The sequence below is a fragment of the Motacilla alba genome, unplaced genomic scaffold (assembly GCF_015832195.1).
Source record: "Motacilla alba alba isolate MOTALB_02 unplaced genomic scaffold, Motacilla_alba_V1.0_pri HiC_scaffold_34, whole genome shotgun sequence".
NCBI classification, from domain to species: domain Eukaryota; kingdom Metazoa; phylum Chordata; class Aves; order Passeriformes; family Motacillidae; genus Motacilla; species Motacilla alba.
In genome coordinates this window covers 1,733,548-1,739,547 of record NW_024037436.1, presented here as the reverse complement: position 1 = coordinate 1,739,547, position 6,000 = coordinate 1,733,548, and the positions used below count along the sequence as shown (strand labels likewise).

General features: G+C 53.1%; 1 protein-coding gene across 1 annotated transcript in view; it reads left to right on the top strand.

The window, feature by feature from the left end:
- Window positions 1-1,080: 1,080 nt before the first annotated feature.
- The window catches only part of LOC119696644 (protein Wiz-like), a 44,085-nt gene continuing 39,165 nt past the window's right edge, over window positions 1,081-6,000 (top strand). The window contains exon 1 of the mRNA XM_038126448.1: window positions 1,081-1,754. The gene's annotated coding sequence lies outside the window, so the exon portion shown is untranslated. The remainder of the gene's footprint in view (window positions 1,755-6,000) is intronic.

Genomic DNA, 6,000 nt, shown 5'->3' with positions numbered 1-6,000 from the left:
AGCAGCTGTGGGATTGTCCTGGAGCAGCTTTGGGATCATCCAGGACCCCTTGGATCACCTTTGGGATCATCCAGATGTCTTGGATAATTCCTGGGATCACCCTGGACCCCTTGGATCATCTTTGGGATCATGCTGGAGGAGCTTTGGGATCATCCAGGACCCCTTGGATCATCTTTGGGATCATCCAGGACCTTTGGGATCATCCAGATGTCTTGGATAATTTGTGGGATTGCCTTGAACCCCTTGGATCAGCTTTGGGATCATCCTGGAGGAGCTTTGGCATCATCCAGGACCTTTGGGATCATCCAAGATGTCTTGGAGCAGCTTTGGGATCATCCAGGACCCCTTGGATCACCTTTGGGATCATCCAGAACCTCGTGGATAATTTGTGGGATCTCCCTGAACCCCTTGGATCAGCTTTGGGATCATCCTGGAGCAGCTTTGGGTTCATCCTGGAGGAGCTTTGGCATCATCCAGGACCTTTGGGATCATCCAAGATGTCTTGGATCATCTTTGGGATCATCCAGGACCCCTTGGATCATCTTTGGGATCATCCAGGACCTTTGGGATCATCCAGATGTCTTGGATAATTTGTGGGATTGCCTTGAACCCCTTGGATCAGCTTTGGGATCATCCTGGAGGAGCTTTGGCATCATCCAGGACCTTTGGGATCATCCAAGATGTCTTGGAGCAGCTTTGGGATCATCCAGGACCCCTTGGATCACCTTTGGGATCATCCAGAACCTCGTGGATAATTTCTGGGATCGCCCTGGACCCCTTGGATCAGCATTGGGATCATCCTGGAGCAGCTTTGGGATCATCCTGGAGGAGCTTTGGCATCATCCAGGACCTTTGGCATCATCCAAGATGTCTTGGAGCAGCTTTGGGATCATCCAGGACCCCTTGGAGCAGCTTTGGGATCATCCTGGAGCAGCTTTGGGATCATCCAGGACCTTTGGGATCATCCAGGATGTCTTGGATCATCTTTGGGATCATCCAGGACCCCTTGGATCATCTTTGGGATCATCCTGTAGCAGTTTTGGGATAATTTTGGAGCAGCTTTGGGATCATTTTGGAGCAGTTTTGGGATCGTCCTGGAGCAGCTTTGGGCTCATTTTGGAGCAGCTTTGGGATCATCCTGGAGCAGCTTTGGGCTCATCCCAACCCCACACCCGAATTCCCTGAGGATCCCAAATCCTGGATCCCAAAATGCGCTCGGGGCAGGAGTTTGGGGCGGCTGGAGCAGCCCAGGGGAGCTCCCGAGGGGATTTATTTGGGGCAAAAAAGCCAATTTTGGGCTAAACGAGCTCGTTGACAACTCAGGAGCTTCCCAAAATTATTTGGGGTCGCTTTTGGGGCTTCCATCTTCTCGTTTTGGAAAGAGAAGGGAAAATTGGGGGGAAAAGGAGGAAAAAACGCCAAGAAAATTAAAAATAAGAAGGAAAAAAATTCCAAGGATCCTCCAGGACCTTGGGAATGCAGCCGTGACCTGGAGGAGGAGGAGGAGGAGGAGAGTTCGGTGTCACCCTCTGGGAAAAACACACGGACGCGTCCCGGAATGTGTGGGATGACCTGGAGGAGGAGGAGAAAATTCCAATTCCTGCCTTTTCCTCCTGCTTCGGGAGGGAAAAGAAGGATTAAAAAAAAAAAATCCAGCGGGAATTTGGAGCCGTTCCCCTGGGTTCATCCCGGAAAAAAAGGGAATTTGAGGGGAAAAACTTCCATAGATCCACGAGCCGAAGGGGAAAATCCAGGTTGGAATTGGTTTTTTTCTGGGAAAAATGAGGAGAAGCACGCGGGTTTTGGGTGTGGGAGCATTCCAGACCGGGAACGAGCTGGTAAAAAGGGGAAAATCGCTGGAAAATCGCTGGAAAATCGGGACGAACGGCGGCTTTGGCAGCGTGCTGGATGCCGTTCCCCGCCCGCAATTCCCGCAGGGAAAAAAGCAATAAAATCCCCACAAATCCCAAATTTCTGGGGTCACCCGGAGCCGGCATTCCCGGAGCTTTGACCCCCTTTTTCCCGGCTTTTTTTTCCCTGGTTTTCCTCGGGAAGAGGCGGGAATTGCCCGTCCCCACTTGACCGCTTTTGCATTTAAATCGCCCCGAATCCCGCTCCGCCTTTTCTTGGGGCAGGGGTCGGGGCAGGGGTCGGGGCAGGGATCGGGGCAGGGATCGGGGCAGGGATCGGGGACAGGGATGGGGCAGGGATCGGGGCAGGGGTCGGGGCAGGGGTCGGGGCAGGGATCGGGGCATGGATCGGGGCAGGGATCGGGGCAGGGGTCGGGGACAGGGATCGGGGCAGGGATCGGGGCAGGGATCGGGGCAGGGGTCGGGGACAGGGATCGGGGCAGGGGTCGGGGCAGGGATCGGGGCAGGGATCGGGGACAGGGATCGGGGCAGGGGTCGGGGCAGGGATCGGGGCAGGGGTCGGGGCAGGGATGGGGGACAGGGATCGGGGCAGGGGTCGGGGACAGGGATCGGGGACAGGGATCGGGGCAGGGGTCGGGGCAGGGATCGGGGCAGGGGTCGGGGCAGGGATGGGGGACAGGGATCGGGGCAGGGGTCGGGGACAGGGATCGGGGGCAGGGATCGGGGGCATGGATCGGGGCAGGGATCGGGGCAGGGGTCGGGGCAGGGGTCGGGGCAGGGATCGGGGGCATGGATCGGGGCAGGGATCGGGGGACAGGGATCGGGGCAGGGATGGGGGACAGGGATTGGGGCAGGGGTCGGGGCAGGGATGGGGGACAGGGATCGGGGCAGGGATCGGGGACAGGGATCGGGGCAGGGATCGGGGGCATGGATCGGGGCAGGGATCGGGGACAGGGGTCGGGGACAGGGATCGGGGCAGGGATCGGGGCAGGGGTCGGGGCAGGGATCGGGGCAGGGGTCGGGGGACAGGGATCGGGGACAGGGGTCGGGGACAGGGATCGGGGCAGGGATCGGGGACAGGGGTCGGGGCAGGGATCGGGGCAGGGGTCGGGGCAGGGGTCGGGGCAGGGATGGGGGGCAGGGATCGGGGCAGGGATCGGGGCAGGGATCGGGGACAGGGATCGGGGCAGGGGTCGGGGACAGGGATCGGGGCAGGGGGATTTGGGACCCAGAGATATTTGGGATCCAGGGGGATTTGGGATCCAGAGGGAGTTGGGATCCAGGGAGATTTGAGATCCAGGGGGATTTGAGATCCAGAGGGAGTTGGGATCCAGGGGGATTTGGGATCCAGAGGGAGTTGGGATCCAGGGGGATTTGGGATCACTCCCAAAGGGAGTTGGATGAACGGAATTTTGGGATCATTCCAGAGATTTTGTCTCCCCAATTCCCGGGATTCCCATCCCAAAATTCCCGGGATTTTAAAGAAAACCCCGAGTTCGGGGCCGTTTTCCCACCAGGGATCTCGGGATTTGTTCTGGGTTTGGGATTTGCTCTGGGTTTAGGATTTATTCCAGATTTGGGATTTGCTCCGGGTTTGGGATTTGCTCTGGGTTTGGGATTTGCTCCGGATTTGGGATTTGGGATTTTGCTCTGTATTTGGCATTTGCTGGGAATTTGGGATTTTCTCTTCGTTTGGGATTTAGGATTTGCTCTGGATTTGGGATTTTTTTCTGCGTTTGAGACTTTCTCCGTGTTTGGGATTTGGGGTTTTGCTCCAGGTTTGGGAATTGCTCTGGATTTGGGATTTCCTCAGGGTTTGGGATTCACTCCAGATTTCGGATTTGCTTTGGTTTTGGGATTTGCTCTGAATTTGGGATTTGCTCCATGTTTGGGATTTGGGATTTTGCTCCAGATTTGGGATTTTTTCTGTGTTCGGGATTTTCTCTGTGTTTGGGATTTGGGATTTTTTCTGTGTTTGGGATTTGGGATCTGCTCCAGATTTAGGATTTTCTCTGTGTTTGGGATTTGGGATTTTTTCTGTGTTTGGGATTTTCTCCATGTTTGGGATTTGGGATTTTCTCTGTGTTTGGGATTTTTTCTGTGTTTGGGATTTTCTCCATGTTTGGGATTTGGGATTTTCTCCGTGTTTGGGATTTTCTCCGTGTTTGGGGTTTGGGATTTGCTCCAGATTTGGGATTTTTTCTGTGTTTGGGATTTTCTCCATGTTTGGTATTTGGGATTTTCTCCATGTTTGGGATTTGCTCCAGATTTGGGATTTTTTCTGTGTTTGGGTTTTTTTCTGTGTTTGGGATTTGGGATTTCCTCTGTGTTTGGGATTTGGGATTTTTTCTGTGTTTGGGATTTTCTCCGTGTTTGGGATTTGGGATCTGCTCCAGGTTTGGGATTTTCTCCGTGTTTGGGGTTTGGGATCTGCTCCAGGTTTGGGATTTTTCTCCGTGTTTGGGGTTTGGGATCTGCTCCAGGTTTGGGATTTTCTCGGGGTTGGGGGTTTCCTCGGGAGCGATCCTCCTGCAGCTGGAATAACTCCCTGCTCGTTTGCATTCCGCCCCTTGCAGGTGTTTTTAGGCTCTTCCCTCGCTCGCGGGTAAATTCAGCTGCTTCTCGCTGCCTCCCGAGCCCCCGTCCTCCCGGAGCTGCGATTCCCGGCTTTTGGCCATTCCCGGTTTTTAGCCATTCCCGGTTTTTAGCAGTTCCCGACTTTAACAATTCCCGGTTTTTAACGATTCCCGGTTTTTAGCGATTCCCGGTTTTTAGCAGTTCCCGGCTTTAGCGATTCCCGGCTTTTAACAGATCCCGGTTTTAGCGATTCCCGGTTTTTAGCAGTTCCCGACTTTAACAATTCCCGGTTTTTAACGATTCCCGGCTTTTAGCGATTCCCGGTTTTAGCGATTCCCGGTTTTTAGCGATTCCCGGCTTTAACGATTCCCGGTTTTTAACAGTTCCCGGCTTTAGCCATTCCCGGTTTTTAGCGGTTCCCGGTTTTTAACGATTCCCGGCTTTAACAGTTCCCGGTTTTTAACGGTTCCCGGTTTTTAGCCATTCCCGGTTTTTAACAGTTCCCGGTTTTTAGCGATTCCCAGCTTTAGCAATTCCCAGTTTTTAGCAATTCCCACTTTTTAGTGATTCCTGGCTTTAGTAATTCCCGGTTTTTAACAGTTCCCAGCTTTAGCAATTCCCGGTTTTTAGCAGTTTCAGGCTTTAACAATTCCCGGTTTTTAACAGTTCCCGGCTTTAGCGATTCCCGGTTTTTAGCAGTTCCCGACTTTAGCAATTCCCGGTTTTTAGCAGTTCCCGGTTTTAGCAGTTCCCGGTTTTTAGCGATTCCCGGCTTTAGGAATTCCCGGTTTTTAACAGTTCCCGGCTTTAGCAATTCCCGTTTTTTAACAGTTCCCGGTTTTTAGCGATTCCCGGCTTTAGGAATTCCCGGCTTTTGGCGCCTCTCTGCTCCTCTGGTGCCCGATTTCCCCGCCCCGCTCGGATCTGCCCCGCCCTGCCCGGGACCCGCCCGTGTCGCTCAGGAATTGGGCTCATTCCCACTTTTCACGTGGGGAAAAGGGGATTTTGGGATCTTTATTGCTCCGGAATTGGGCTCATTCCCACTTTTCACGTGGGGAAAAGGGGATTTTGGGATCTTTATTGCTCCGGAATTGGGCTCATTCCCACTTTTCACGTGGGGAAAAGGGGATTTTGGGATCTTTATTGCTCCGGAATTGGGCTCATTCCCACTTTTCACGTGGGGAAAAGGGGATTTTGGGATCTTTATTGCTCCGGAATTGCTCTGATTCCATTTTTCAGGTGGGGAAAAGGGGATTTTGGGATCTTTATTGCTCCGGAATTGCTTTAATTCCCAATTTTCAGGTGGAGAAAAGGGGATTTTGGGATCTTTATTTCTCTGGAATTGTTTTAATTCTCACCTTTGGAGAATCTTTATTTCTCCGGAATTGGGTTAATTCCCACTTTTCCGGCGGGCAAAAGGGATTTTGGGATCTTTATTGCTCCGGATTTGTTTTAATCCCACTTTTCCGTTGGGCAAAAGGGGATTTTGGGATCTCTTTTTCTCTGGGATTGTTTTAATTCTCAGCTTCTGGGGCAGGGAAAGATGACTTTG